Source organism: Mastigoproctus giganteus, chromosome 3, assembly GCF_048544385.1.
Source record: "Mastigoproctus giganteus isolate SK-2022 chromosome 3, ASM4854438v1, whole genome shotgun sequence".
Taxonomy (NCBI): Eukaryota; Metazoa; Arthropoda; class Arachnida; order Uropygi; family Thelyphonidae; genus Mastigoproctus; species Mastigoproctus giganteus.
The window spans coordinates 139,886,562-139,901,342 of record NC_143577.1 but is presented as its reverse complement, the minus strand read 5'-3'; the positions used below and the strand labels follow the sequence as shown (position 1 = coordinate 139,901,342).

Sequence of the window (14,781 nt, the reverse complement as noted above, 5' to 3'; positions counted from 1 at the left end):
TCCACTTTGCTCTCAGTTATTACAAAATAATTAAGCTCCCCGTTAGATTTGAATAAACTTCTGTCCTCCATGTCCCTACAAAATTTCTCATGTGTGACTGTAGATGCAAAATACTCAATCAGTTTGTCAGCTATCAGAGATGATCATCAACAGTCAAACTACCAACATCAAGTGGACCAATCTGATTCATCCCCCTTCCTTTTAGATTTTATATAAGGAAAGAAGTCCTTGCTATTTTTCTTAGAATCCTTTGCCAAAAATTTCTCGTAATCTGCCTTTGCTTGCCTAACCTGCTTTGTGACTTGATTACAAACTAGGCTATATCTGCCATAGGCTTCTGTGTCACCAAAAAATGCACAGGGTACATGATTTATATGCATCTCACGCATTTTTCTTCTTTGCCACAAGTCTCATTAGTTCATCTGATATCTATTTAGGCCTAAACCTTGAACAGCATTTCTTAATTGGTATGAAAAGTCTAGTAGCTTCCACAATTAATTCCTTGAACGCTTCCCATTTAGAATTTGCCGTTGGTAATAATCATCAGTTGGTTGCATTGTACAGAATTTAAAAAATGTCTGAGCACATTGAAGTCTCCTTTATGAAAGCAAAAACTCTTCCCTTTATCTCAGATGGTAATTCAGTGTTCTCCCAAGGACCTATTGAATGGGCACACTGCCCTCTGAATTTAACTCACCACCGGGGAAAATTTAAGAGATTCTCGTGGTACCGCTCACTGATCTCGATTAATATTAATTTGAAGATACTATGTGAACAAGTTCAATGCAACAGGAACATATTACGTTTAATTATGCAATTAAATTTTGCTCTGGATCGCTTTAAGTCACATTTATCAATAACAGAAAATTTTATAATATTGTGAAGTATTACATTTCCCAATCGGCATCTTCATAATGCCACCCAACTGGCAAAATTTGTTCTTGGGAGAATACTGTAATTATATCATTAAGTGAATCCCACATCAGTACACTGTGATCACTGCCACCTTGTGGTTCTTTATCTACAAACTGTTAACACACAAATAATCACTGCTGATAACCAGATCAAGATTATTACTCTCTGGTTGCCTTTTGAACTTGCTAGTGTGTGAATCACCAACCCAATATCTGGGAAGTTAAAATTTCCTGAATCACTATTTTTCTGTACAACTGTTCAATGTACTCATTGAACACAACTATAACACTCCAACTCTCATTTTTCCTTTACCAGTGCTTATATCACACCACACAGACTCAACATTGCACTGTCCACCCAGGTTAACTGGATGCACTTTCTTAGATTTTATTAGTTTCTTAACTAACAGCTTAACCCCTCCTCCCTACCTATTCTATCTATCCTATGTACACAATGAAATCCCCAAATTGAAATTCTGCACTTATTACATCTGTGTGACACCGTGTCTGAGATCCCAACAATATCCACCTTGGATGCCTTGACCAGCACTTGAATTCATCATATTTATTAACTATACCCTTAGCATTGGTGTACACATTTATTTGTTTCATGATGACTCCCACCAGTCCCTCAAACCCCAAGCACCACACCTTCCAGGTCATTGCTCATTCTATAGAGCAGTGCAAGAATCACTTAGCATTAGATGAGGCATATGATGTAAGAAAGCAAGCTTATACAGCATCAGCAAAAAAAAAAAAAAAACACCCTTCCCATTTCACCCATCTGGTCACTCCAAATATTTGTCTAATTCAGCCCTAAATTTATTTAAGCTAAACAACTTCCACAACAAAAGATGGAAGTCTGTTCCAGCAATCATACCTGCTGGCTAAAGCCAAACTTCCACACATCTATTGTACAATTGTCTTTCCTAAGTTTGAATCTATGCCCCCTCAGGTTCTTTTTTTTTTTTATATATATGAACCCCAAACACGAGAGGTATTAGAACCTATAGTACTTAGTACCGTGCTTGGGTTGAAGGTAGAGAAGACGAAAGAAGATATTTGTTGACATTGGACTTGAACTTCTGTGGAATGTAATTTTCAGGAAATACGTATGAAGGAAGGTTGTTCCAGAAAACGGCAGTTGAAGGAATAAACGAGGAAGATGAAAAGTTGGTTCTGTGGGTTTGAAGTTGGACAGTAAATGGATGTTGGCTGGTGGCGGGACGTGTTCGGACTGTTTTGAAAGAGAGAGCGGGAATTATAGAAGCCAATTCAGAAGAACAGTGCCCATGGAAGTATCTGTAGAAGAGGCATGCAGCAGAAACAGTACATCTATGAGAAAGCGAGTGGAGAGACTCTGTAAGAGATGAATCATTAATTAACCTAACTGCCCTCTTCTGAATGGAATCAAGAAGCCTGAGAGAGGTTTTGGGGGCACCACCTCAGATGTGGGAACAAAATTCCATGGCAGGATGGTTTTGCGATTTATACAGAGTGAGCAGCTGTTTGGAAGAAAAGTAACGCCGAGAGCGAAAGAGAAAACCAAGTTTTTTAGATGCAGAGGAAGCAATATTTGTAATGTGCATGTGCCAAGAGAGATTAGAAATCAGGGTAATCCCCAAAAGAGATATATCATTTTGCCTAGAAATTTTAGTGTCACTAAAGATTACCATAGGAGCAGAAGAATCCTTTTTGCAAGATATAAGACAAGACTGAGTTTTAGAAGGGTTGAAATCAACTAAGTTGTTTTTTTTTTTTTTTTTTTGATTTGGTAGTTGGCGCATCGGCTTCTGTGGCCATATTGCACCACCCAAGGTTTTTGCAGTACTTTGATCCAAGCCCGAGGCGGGAATCGGACCCGCGACCTTTGGGTTGCCGGGCAGTTACTTTACCCACTCGGCTAGCCCGGTCGGCCAACTAAGTTGTCTTTGCCCCATTGGAGAATTACCTGAAGATCGGCATTTAAGGAATTGGTAGCAGATTTTCGAGAACTTGAAGCTGATTGAGCAGGACAAGTTTTCTCAAAATGGAAAGTGGAATGCAATGGGTTATCATCGTCAAAACTATGGATAGATTTTCCAGTCAATGGAAGAAAGTCATTAATATACAAGGGGAAAAGAGTGGAGGAAAGAACTGAACCTTGGGGGACACTGGCATTAGTGGAGAAGTTAGAAGACAGAGAGCCATCTACCATCACCCTCAGTGAGCGATCACAGAGAAAACTGGATAACCAATTACTAAAAACAGTTGGCAAACCATAAGATGGAAGCTTGTTTAGAAGACCTTTATGCCAAACATGATCAAAAACCTTTGAGATGTCAAGAGCAACTACTTGTGTTTCACCGAACCTTTCCATTGAATTAGTCCATAAATGGGTAACATAAGCCAGAATATCACCAGTGGATCGACACTGATGGAATCCATACTGGCAATCGTTGATCAGACGGAAGGTTTCTAGGTAGTTTAAGAGTTGGCGGTTAATTGATTTCTCCATTACTTTAGAAAGAGTAGAAGTAATTGCAATGGGACGATAATTCGACGGGAGGGATTTGTCACCCTTTTTAGGAACTGGCTGGATATGAGCAAATTTCCAAGCAGAAGGAAAAACACCTTTGGAATAAGAAAGTGAAAAAAGGGGGCAAAGAATAGGAGTAAGTTCAGGAGCACAGGTTTTGAGAACAAGTGGAGAAATACCATCAGGATCTGGAGCTTTCTTAGCATCAAGATTCATCAAAATCCTTCTGATATCCTTTTGACGGAAGATCATAGGAGGCACTAAATGGAGTGGGTTGGGAATGGTGGGAGGTGTTTTACCAAGATCATTAATACATGAGCTGGAAGAAAAATGGGATGATAGCAGGTCAGCTTTATCCTTGGCTGAAGTGACAACAGAACCATCTGGTTTGGACAGAGGTGGGAGCAGAGATGGGCAAAAGTTGCGGCCAATAGCTTTGGCAAGAGACAAGAATTCTCGGCTACCATTAGGGCAAGAAGCTAGTTTTCTACTCTTAGCCTATTCAAACTCTAGTTTGGACTGATTAATAACTGCTTTATGATTGTTGCGAGCTTTCGTGTAGGCAGAAAATGAAACTGAAGAATTAGAAACAAGCCAATTATGATATACAACATTCTTCTCTTGAACAGCCTTAGCACATTTATTGGAAAATCAAGGTTTAGAGAAAGGACGAGATTTTAAAGTGGAGTGCGGGATAAATGATTCCATTCCTGCAAGAATAATTTCACTGACACGATCTGAGCAAATGATGACATCAGAAGTTTTAAAACAGTAATCCGACCAAGGAAAAGAAGAAAAGAAGTCTTGCAGGTCATCCCATTTTGCATTCTTTGTAATGCCAAACAACACGAGGTTGGGAGTATCCATGAGATAAAGGTTCCATCGGAGAAGAGACAATCACCAAGTTGTGATCTGAAGTGCCTAAAGGACCTCTCACTTCGACTGTGTACATAGAAGGGATGTTTGTGAGAAAAAGATCAAGCGTATTGGCTGTATGATTAGGATTTTTCGGTATTCCTGTAGGTAAATGAACAATCTGTGGTAGGTCATTAGTAATTGCAAAAGCCTCAGCATCTCAACCTTCTGGGTCCGTGTGACTAGAAAACGGAAGCCAGCTGGTGTTGTGAACATTAAAATCACCAAGGAAAATTACCTCACTGTTAGGAAAGTTGGACTGGAGAAAGTCAAGTTGCAAAGGGAGGAAATCAAAGAGCTCCAAGTGATTAGTGGAGTTGGGAGAAGGGTAGAGACAACAGATGAATTTGACACAATGAGGTAGATAGATTTTAAGCCAGAGAAGATCAAAGAGAGGAGATTCCAAATTGCCAAGTCTCTGACAGGGAATATCAGAATGGACATATGCACAAGTACCACCTTTGAGGCGAAAGGAATCATACAGCGAATAATTTGGGCATCTGAGATGAGCAGTAGTTGAATCAACCGATAACTGAGATTCTGCCAGAAAAAGTACATGGGGTTTGGCAGACTGAAAGTGGAAATGGACATCGTTGAGATTAGAATTGAGACCACGTATATTTGTGAAATGAATTAGGAAGTGCTTGGGAGGTTTAGATCTTTTCGCAGATAAGCTTACTCTATTAGTTTGACAATTCATGGTGTATTCAATAGTAAGAAAATGTGGGTGGGACATGCTGTATGAAGTAATGAAATTTTTGGATATGGCGTACACGTGGTAAGAATATACCCAGATCCTTGACACAACGTGGCCTCGACAATGCTCCCCGCGTACACACTACTCGGTCTCCCTCCAGTCACTATCTAGCAGAGTAGAGGTAGCAAGATTATACACTAGCTGATCCGGAAGCCTCCTATAGAGTTACCAATAGGTTCGGTCCGGTGTACTAACTAGCGGCTGGCCTGCGAACACCGTTTTAGAGCTGTACCCTTGAAATGTAAGGAATATTGGATCTCGCCACAACTTGCTCTTAGCCTGAGCAAGCGGAAGTATCTCATCAGCATTGAGCCTGCTCAAACCATTCAAGGCCTTATACTCCTAGCAAAGTAGCTAGTCTCCAGATGCTGCAACTTGCAGAGCTTAAGCCTGTCTTCGAAAGTGCGCCTCTTTGTTCTTCTCATCAATCTTGTTGCCCTTCTGTGTAATCATTCTAGCGACTCTACATCCTTCCTAAAATGAAGCTTCCAGACATGTATACAGTATTCAAGGTGTGGACTGACCACTGCCTTATACAATGGGATAATCACCTCCTTATCCCTGTTCGAAAAATTCCTGTATATAATTCATGAGAACCCCATGACCTACTCTGAAAGTCCGTCTGCACTGCTCAGAGAACTTTTTATCTGTATATAGTACTGTATACAGGTCTAGAGGCCTCATTTCAAGAAGGATGTAGAGCTGCTGGAACGAGTACAGAGAAGGGGGGCAACAAGATTAGTGAATGGAACAAAGGGGTGCTCTTACGAAGAAAGGCTTATGTTTTGCAAATTACAGTGTCTGGAGACTAGGCACCAGTGAGGTGATCTGATAGAGGTGTATAAAGCCTTGAATGGTTTAAGCATGCTCAATGCTGATGGGATTCTTCCTCTAGCTCAGAAAAATCACCTGAGAGGGTATAAATTCAAATTGAGGAAAGACAGATGTAGGATAGACGTGCGGAAATTTGCCTTTAGCCAGCGGGTGGTTGGTTGGTGGAACAGACTTCCATCCCTTGTCGTGGAGGTTGATAGCCTAAATAAGTTTAAGGCTCAGCTGGACAGGTATTTTGAACGAACAGAGGGGTGAAGTGGAAGTGGTTTTTTTTTTTTTTTTTTTTGGCTGATGCTGCATAAGCTTGCTTTCTTGCATCAAATGCCTCTACTAATGCTAATGCTAATCTGACTGCACAATTATCCCCAGTTCTTTATCATTCTCCGCCTCCCTGAATCTAGTACCACACAGTTGGCACTTTTCTCTTGGATTACTGCTACCCATAGGGAATACTTTGCATTTCTGAATGTTAAATTTCAGTTCCCACTTCTCAGTCCATCTCCCTAACTTTTCTAGATCCTGTTGCAGCAGCATACTGTCATTAACAATCCCGCCAACCTTTGCATCATCTGCAAACTTCGAAACAGCCTAATATACCTTCATCGATATCAGTGATAAATACACAAAACAACAATGGGCCCAGCACAGAACACTGGGTCACTCCGCTAATAACATTAGTCCACGTACAGCAGTGTACGTTTATTACCACTCTCTGCCATCTCCAACTCAACCATCCCTTTATCCATTGCAGTACCTTGACCTTAGTGCCATACCAACCGAATTTGTACAGCAGTCATCCAGTTCCTTTGTGACCACATTGTAGAATCCAATCAAATTGGTCAGACAAGACTTCCCTGAACAAACCTATTCTGTGTCTGAACTATTACTGCTGTGTTGTCTAGGTGATCCTGTATCACGTCTTCAACCAGTGGCTCCATTATTTTCCCCAGAACAGAAGTTCAACTAACTGGTCTATAATTATCAGTGTCACCCTTTTAACCCCCTTTGCGAATTGAGAATACATTTGCACATCTCCAGTCCATGGTGACCTCCTCTGACTCTAAGGATGCTCTCATAATTATGGCTAGGGATTTGCTTAATTCCCTTGTTGCCTCCTTCATTATAACTGGATAGATTTCATCTGCCCTAGGTGCCTTTTTTATGTTTAACTTCAACAATTTCTCCCCCACTTTGCTGCTCTCAGTTATTACAAAATCACTTATCTCCTTGTTAGTGGTTGATAAACTTCTGGCATTCCCCTTCCTTCAATAACTCCTCGTGTAAATTTAGATGCAAAATATTCATTATCAGCTATTTGAGAAGGATCCACCATGTAGGCATCTCTACCATGTAGGCAGGCAAGGCAATTGCCTATGGGCCCGGGCCCATTATGGACCCGGCATCTTTGGCTGTCTCCTCTTTTTACAATTTTCATTAATTAAGTAGGGGCACGAACATGTTCTTTGTCCCCTGGACCGAAAAAGGGTAGTGACGCTACTGGAAGGATCATCAATAGTCGAACCATCTATGTTAAGTGGACCAATCTGATTCATCCCCTTTATTCTAGAGTTTACATAAATAAAGAACTCTGTTTTTCTTTGCATCCTTTGTCAAAGATTTCTTGTAATCTGCCTTTGCTTGCCTAACCTCCTTTGTGACTTGATTACAGACTAGCTTATATCTGCATAGGCTTATGTGTCACCTGATAATTTACATGCATCCCATGCATTTTTCTTTTATGGAACGAGCCTCATTAATTCATCCGACATCCATTTAGAGCTGAACCTTGAACAGTATTTCTTGGTTGGTATGAAAAGCCTAGTAGCCTCCAAGATTAAGTCCCTGAAGGCTTCCCATTTAGAATTCACCATTGGTGGTAACATGATCAGTTGATCCCGCTGTATAGAATTTAAAAACTGTTTGAGACCACTGTAGTCACCTTTACGAAAACAAAAACTCTTCCCTTTACCATTCATGGTAGTTACATCTTTAAGTAAATCCCACATCAGTATACTGTGATCACTGTCACCTAGTTGTTCCTTTAGCTCAAATACCTAATGCAAGCGTCATCACTGCTGATAATCAGATCAAGGGTATTACTCCCTTCGGTTGCCCCTCGAACATATTGCTGTAGAAAACAATCCTTCGATAAATCCACAAAAGTCTTGCTAGTGTGCGAGTGACCAACCCACAAGTTCCAAGCAATAACTGGAAAGTTAAAATCCCCCATTACAAGACATTCTGATTTACTGGCCCATTCTATTTCTCTGCACAACTGTTCATTGTACTCATTAGGCCTATAACATACTCCTACTCTAATTTTCTCTTTCCCAGTGTTTATATCACACCAAACATACTCAACATTGCACTGTCCACCCGTGCGAACTGGATGCACTTCCTTAGATTTTATGTGTTTCTTAACTAACAGCACAATCCCTTCTCCCTTCTGTACACATCGCGCTCCCCAAATTACAATTTTGCACTGCTTATATCTGTGTGTCACCGTGTCTCTTACATCCCAACAATATCTGCTTTTGATGTCTTTATCAGCATTTTAAAGTCATCAATTTTATTTACTATACTTCTAGCATTAGTGTACATGCACTCGTTCTTACTCTTAGTTACTCTAACATAGCCCACATATTTATTTGTTCCATGATGACTCCCAGCTGCTCTTGAAGTCCCCCACAACTTGCTCTCTAGGATGCTGCTCATTACAAAAGAAGCAGCACGAGAATCACTTTTGCCTTTGCCTGTGGCTATCGTTAATCATTTTTCTTTTTTTTTTTTTGTTAGTTGTTGGCACATCAGCTTCTGTGGCCATAATGCACCTCCCAAAGTTTTTGCATTTTCTACTCTTATCCAAGCCTAAGGCGGGATTCGAACCCACCACATTTGCAGACACTTTACCCACAAGGCTAGCCCGGTTGGCTTTAGACTGTTAGTTTGTTATTTGGTTTTTAGGAGCATTAGCAACTAAGGCCATATTGCTCCAGGGATATGCGGTGGTCATTCCCTGACCTTTCCGCATCCTCCGTATTTGGTCTTTAGTCTGTCAATCCCCCCCCCCCCAATCTAGCAGTGTTCTGACCCAACTAATTCCTCAATAGAATCAGCAAATATTCTTGCACCCTTTCTATTTAAATGCATCCCATCCCTGTAGAAGCAGTTACCTATGCCTGCAGCTACTGTTAATCTTTTAGTCTGTGAACCCCCCAAAGCTAGCAGTTTTTCGGCCCACCTTAAACTGCTTCCATAACATCAACAAACACTCTTGCACACCCATCAGAATGCTGAGTTGGCACATAATTTCTTCAGACTCTGCAACTAGCACACACATAGACTTGGCTAGATCCTTGGCTAGATCATGTCCTGTTCTAGAAAGCTCCGCAAACATTTCAAAATTTTTTTAGAGTGTGATGTGTTGGAGAATCGTCCCCTTCGGTTCTCCCACGAGCCACAGTGCTACCACTACTTTGTGCTCATTACTTTGCTGCTCTAGTCTCGGCCATGATTCCATTTAAGTACAATTTAATGAACAATAAAATTTAATTAGATTAATAAATTTTACTGATTAATTGATGATACTGTACTAAGCTAACAGATTTCTAATACAGTTCTACTGATTTTGCTATCTAGTTTTACGTTAAAACTTAAGCTATCAAGTTTGGGATATGCATTATGCTATTCGGTATCGTATAACAATGGTGACGAGCGCCTCCATAGCCAGGTGGGAAGGAGCAGCAGTGCGTAGCACACGCTTCTTGATTAGACCAGGGTTCGAGCCCGTCACCACCAAATACGGAAGATGCGGAAAGGTCAAGGGAATGACCACCGCATATTCCCGGAGCAATATGGCCTTAGTTGCTAATGCTCCTAAAAACCAAACAACAACAATGGTGGCAAGTTACAAATGGTAAAATCTAAGGACACTAAATATTAACTTTCAAAATCGGTATCTAAATTCGAAAGAAACCAAGGAGCTTGACTAGGACTATAAAGCTACTTACAGAAAATAATTTAATATAACAATTAAGTCAATAAAATGGCTAAATATAAATAAAAACTTAGCATTCGCTAGGGCTGCACAATGTTGTCCAACATGGATAACAACAAAGGAGAACTCTTGGTGCCTGTCTTTTGATCCTTTAAAAAAGCTCCATGTCTTTTTTCAGATGAGGTCTCTACACTTGAACACAGTATTCCAAATATGGTCTTACGATTTCCTTATACAGTAGGATTATGACCTCTCTATCTGTACAGGATAAAATTCAATAAATCATCAACAGGACACCATGGGTTTTCCTGGCTGCCTCTTTACACTCTTCATAAAACTTCGTACCTGCTCATATTGTAACTCCATATCCCTTTCCTCCTCCACTGTTTTTAATTCAACCCCACGAAGTGCATAATTTATTTGTGGGTTGCTATTCCACAAGTATAAGACCTTGCACTTAGCAGCATTAAAACATAGCTGACACTTCTCTGACCATCTCTTGGTTTGGTTTGTTTAGTGTTTAATGGTGCATTGGCAACAAGGCCATAATGCACCAAGTCAAAATTAAAGCCGATACAAAAAATTTGGTAGCCTATAAACTGGCTACCACGTCAAGAAGGTAAACATGATATACTCCAATATAAAGGTAAATAAAAAAATATAAACTTAAATTTTTCTAAATAAATTGATTGAGTGTAAAAAGTTAAAAACATCAGACATGTTGTCTCTGTCGCTTAAAATCTGACTGAGTGTAGATGGTTCAGCCAGATTATTAAAATTCATAAAAAAATAAACATTGTGGTTCTATAAAAACAGGATACTCTATAAAAACGTGACAAATAGTTAAAATAGTATTACACATCTCACACATATGTGGGTCATCTGCCCTCAGCAAAAAGAAATGTGTTAGATGACTATGACCTATGCGGAGCCGAGTAAGAACAACTTCCTCTCTTTGAACCCTGCATAGACTGGACTGCCATTGCATGATTAGTCTTTATGTGATGTAGTTTATTTGTAGCCTGTTGGTGCCAGGAATCTTGCCGTTGGGAATATAATTTAGAATGTGTCACTTGCCTGTAGTCTGTACAGGGGACTGACAGGCAATCATTATCCAGGGAAATGGCCGACTTGGCAGCGGTATCAGCTAATTCATTTCCCCGGAACCCAATGTGGCTTGGGATCCAGCAGAAATGAATGTCAAATTCTGATTCAAAAAGAGAAAAAAGCATCTGCTGGATCCGGGACAGGACCGGGCGAGGGTTATGCCTCATGGATAACAAAGCCTGTAATATGCTTGATAAGTCACTATATATCATATACCTTTGGTAATCGCTATTTTTAATGTGATCAAGGGCTGTTTCTATCGCATGCAACTCTGCAGTATAAATGCTAGATTTTTGTGGGATCTTATTGGATAACATTTTGTGAGGGAACACAACAGCAGATCCTACATAACATTCTACTTCAAGCCATCTGTATAGACTGGCAGAAAGTCAGAATACTGCTGTCTATGTGATGCAAAGAGTTACTGGTGTAGTAGCCTTCTCTCAGGTCTTAAGGGAGAAGTCACAAGTTGGAAAATAGGCATCCCAGGGTGGAAGGAATTGCCTCGGTGACTGGGCAACGTTGTCTACCCTTATGTTTAGTTCATTTAACAGTCCTTGGATGTCAATACCAAAAGGTTTGTTGGCAGTCCGAGGGTGTTGTTGAGATTTTTCCAATGTCGCTCAAAAACGGATGCCCACGTGAGATGATCACGCAGGAATTTTAATTTAAAGGCATATTGCAAAGACAACTGCTTACGTCGAACAGATAGAGATGGTTTATTTGCTTCAACGTAAAGACTTTGGACAGGAGATATGCTGTTGTTGTTATTTGGTTTTTAGGAGCATTAGCAACTAAGGACACATGCTCAAGGAATATGCGGTGATCATTCCCTGACCTTTCCGCATCCTCCGTATTTGGTGGTGACGGGCTCGAACCCCGGTCTAATCAAGAAGCATGTGCTCCGCACTGCTGCTCCTTCCCACCTGGCTACGGTGACGCCACAGGAGGAGATGTGCGAAAAGCTCCAGTGCCTATTTGAATAGCCTGAGAGTGGACTGGAACTAACCACAAAAATACACTCTCTAGCAGAACCATAAACCTGAGACCCATAATCAAGTTTGGAGTGGACAAGGGCTCGGTAGAGACGAAGAAGGGCACAGCAATCTGCGTCCCATGAAGATGACGAAAGGGCACGAAGGATGTTAAGCAAAATAAGCCCAAGGAATTTGACTTCTGCTAAAACTGGGATGTTGTTTTGCCCAAGCCTTAATTCTGGGTCAGGATGAAGATTATGTTTGTGACAGAAGCGTACACACACACACACACACACACAGACGGTCTTCTGTGACGAAAATCTGAACCTATTAGCCAATGCCCAGGATGTAAGGTGATCAATAGTTTTTGTAATTGCCTTTCAATGACCCTCATATTGCATGAATGACAAAATAAAGCAAAATCAAGATAGAGGGCACTGTTTACCGTGGGTGGAAGTTGTTCTGTAATAGTTTATTTTGATTGCGAAAAGCGTGACACTTCAGACGGATCCTTGTGGGACTCCCTCCTCCTGACAAAATACTGGAGAGAGAGTGTGGATCCTAAACAGACTTGAAATTGGCGATTCGAAAGAACGTTTTTTATAAAAAGAGGTGAGTTACCCCTAAGACCACAGTTATAGAGGTCTTTTGATATGCCAAATCACCAGGCGGTGTCGTACGCTTTTTCAATATCAAAGAAAACTGCTACCAGATGCTTGGATTTAATAAAAGCATCACGAATGTAGGTTTCAAGTCGGATTAAATGATCCAAAGTGGATCTGTTTCTTTGGAAGCCGCGCTGTGTCCGATCTGGTTGCTGCCGAGGATTGCGACTCCTCCACGAGTAGGACCATCCACAATTCTATCCTTACGAGTGATGGTAACGTTATGCATGGCGGGGTCATCGTTTGCCTTTAAATAAGTCTACTGTATGCAAAAGCAAGCTGGTTTGTGCTTTTTCAGGAGTGCCTTGATGTCATCAGCATTTTGCCTGAATGCACGGCAATTCCACTGTAGGAATTTAGCCATTATTTAGGCTTAGTGGGTTCATCAGTCGGCTTCCGAGGTGCTGAGGGCTTAATTTTGTCAGTCTTGGATTAGTCTTTCCTGGGGAAGTATGGACGCTGTCCTGTGTCCATTTCTTCCTCTGCAAAGAGTTCCAAGAGTGACTCATCATGTACCTCCTTGGTCTCGATTATTTCTTGCCCTGAAGTGCACAGTTTAGTTTTCTGTGATGTTAATTTAGTGATCGCTGTTTGGGTGGAGCACTGGATGGGACTAATATTGGAGTGGCAGCTGACTGCGATTTTTGACTGTGATGGGTGGGCTTTAGCGAACTCAATAAATAGCGAGCAATAGGAGTGAAAGAGTCCCTTGGGGGAACAGTCATTAGTTTGGGTCCCAATGGTACTTTTACCAGATACTTTCTGGGCATATGAAGGCTTCCCGCTTTTTTTTGGTTGGATGAGTTTTCTGGCCTCTGGATAGGAGATGTTCAGCTCCGTTTTTAATTTTTGAATCTCCTTTTCGTCCTTCCACCGCTGGCATGTTTGTGAGTATGCAGGGTGCTCTCCTTGGTAGTTAGTACAATTAAGCTTAGGAGCTAGTCATTCCTTGCTCTCGTGATCTTTAGCACCTCATCGAGCACATGCACGACAAGCTGTTTGTGAGTGGCCTTACTTTTGACATTTAAAACACCTCAGTGTGTTTGGAACGTAAATCCTCACTGGGCAGTTTAAGTACCCTGCCTTGATGGAACTTGGAGGCCGAGGGGTGTTAAATGTTAGGATGAGAACTCGGGTAGGGACGAGATTCCCATCCTGTCACATGAATATTCGCTTGACAGCTGTCACTCCTTGTTCTTTTAATTCAGAGAAGACCTCTTCTTCAGTAACGTGAAGAAGATCCCACTCTGATATGACACCTAGTGACGAGTTCAGAGTTTTGTGAGGGGTTACGATGATGGATATTCCCCCTATAGATGTGGCTTTCGAAATTTTTTCAGCATACATTGTATTTGATGCTTCGACTAAAATATCTCCAGAATGCAGTTGTTTTATGGATTTAGGTGATCCTGCCATCCCTTCTAATCCTTTCTGGATAAAGAAGGGTGAATTTTCCCAATTGACTGCTCTCCGGTGGAAGGGAGAATGAGGAAAAGGTGTCACGGATGGCTCCTCAGTTCTGGCTCTTTTAACAGAATTGGTATCATTATCCTCTGATGATCGATTAGGTAGGGGACTTGTTGGGGCCCCAGAAGAAGTAGGTTGTTGTTGTTGTTGTTATTTGGTTTTTAGAAGCATTAGCAACTAAGGCCATATTGCTCCGGGGATATGTGGTGGTCATTCCCTGACCTTTCCGCATCCTCAGTATTTGGTGGGCGTGGGCTCGAACCCCGGTCTAATCAAGGAGCATGTGCTACGCACTGCTGCTCCTGCCCAACTGGCTACAGAGGCACCAGAGAAGAAGTAGGATTTAAATTACTCATACGGTAAAAAATTTCCGATGCCGTAAGTACCTCACCCACCATGGAGCCCTATGAGGGAATGCCCACTCGTGAACTAGCAGGTACTGTGTACACGAATGGGATGCCAAGTTCGCTTAGGAGCACCATACCCACGTTTCCAATAAGCCTTGATTCCGTCCCAGGACCAAAGGGAGGGAGGGAGACTTTGAAACGCAGTTGAACCTAGCAGTAAGAACCGCCTGCCGATTGATCCCAGTCGGGCCGGTCCGGGATCTCCCATCTTGTTGAAGCAGGG

General features: G+C 41.4%; 1 protein-coding gene across 6 annotated transcripts in view; it reads right to left on the bottom strand.

Annotated features, from left to right (window-relative positions):
- Tsp97E (Tetraspanin 97E) overlaps window positions 1-14,781 on the bottom strand; it is a 340,699-nt gene that overhangs the window by 213,714 nt on the left and 112,204 nt on the right. The gene's annotated exons all lie outside the window — the stretch shown is intronic.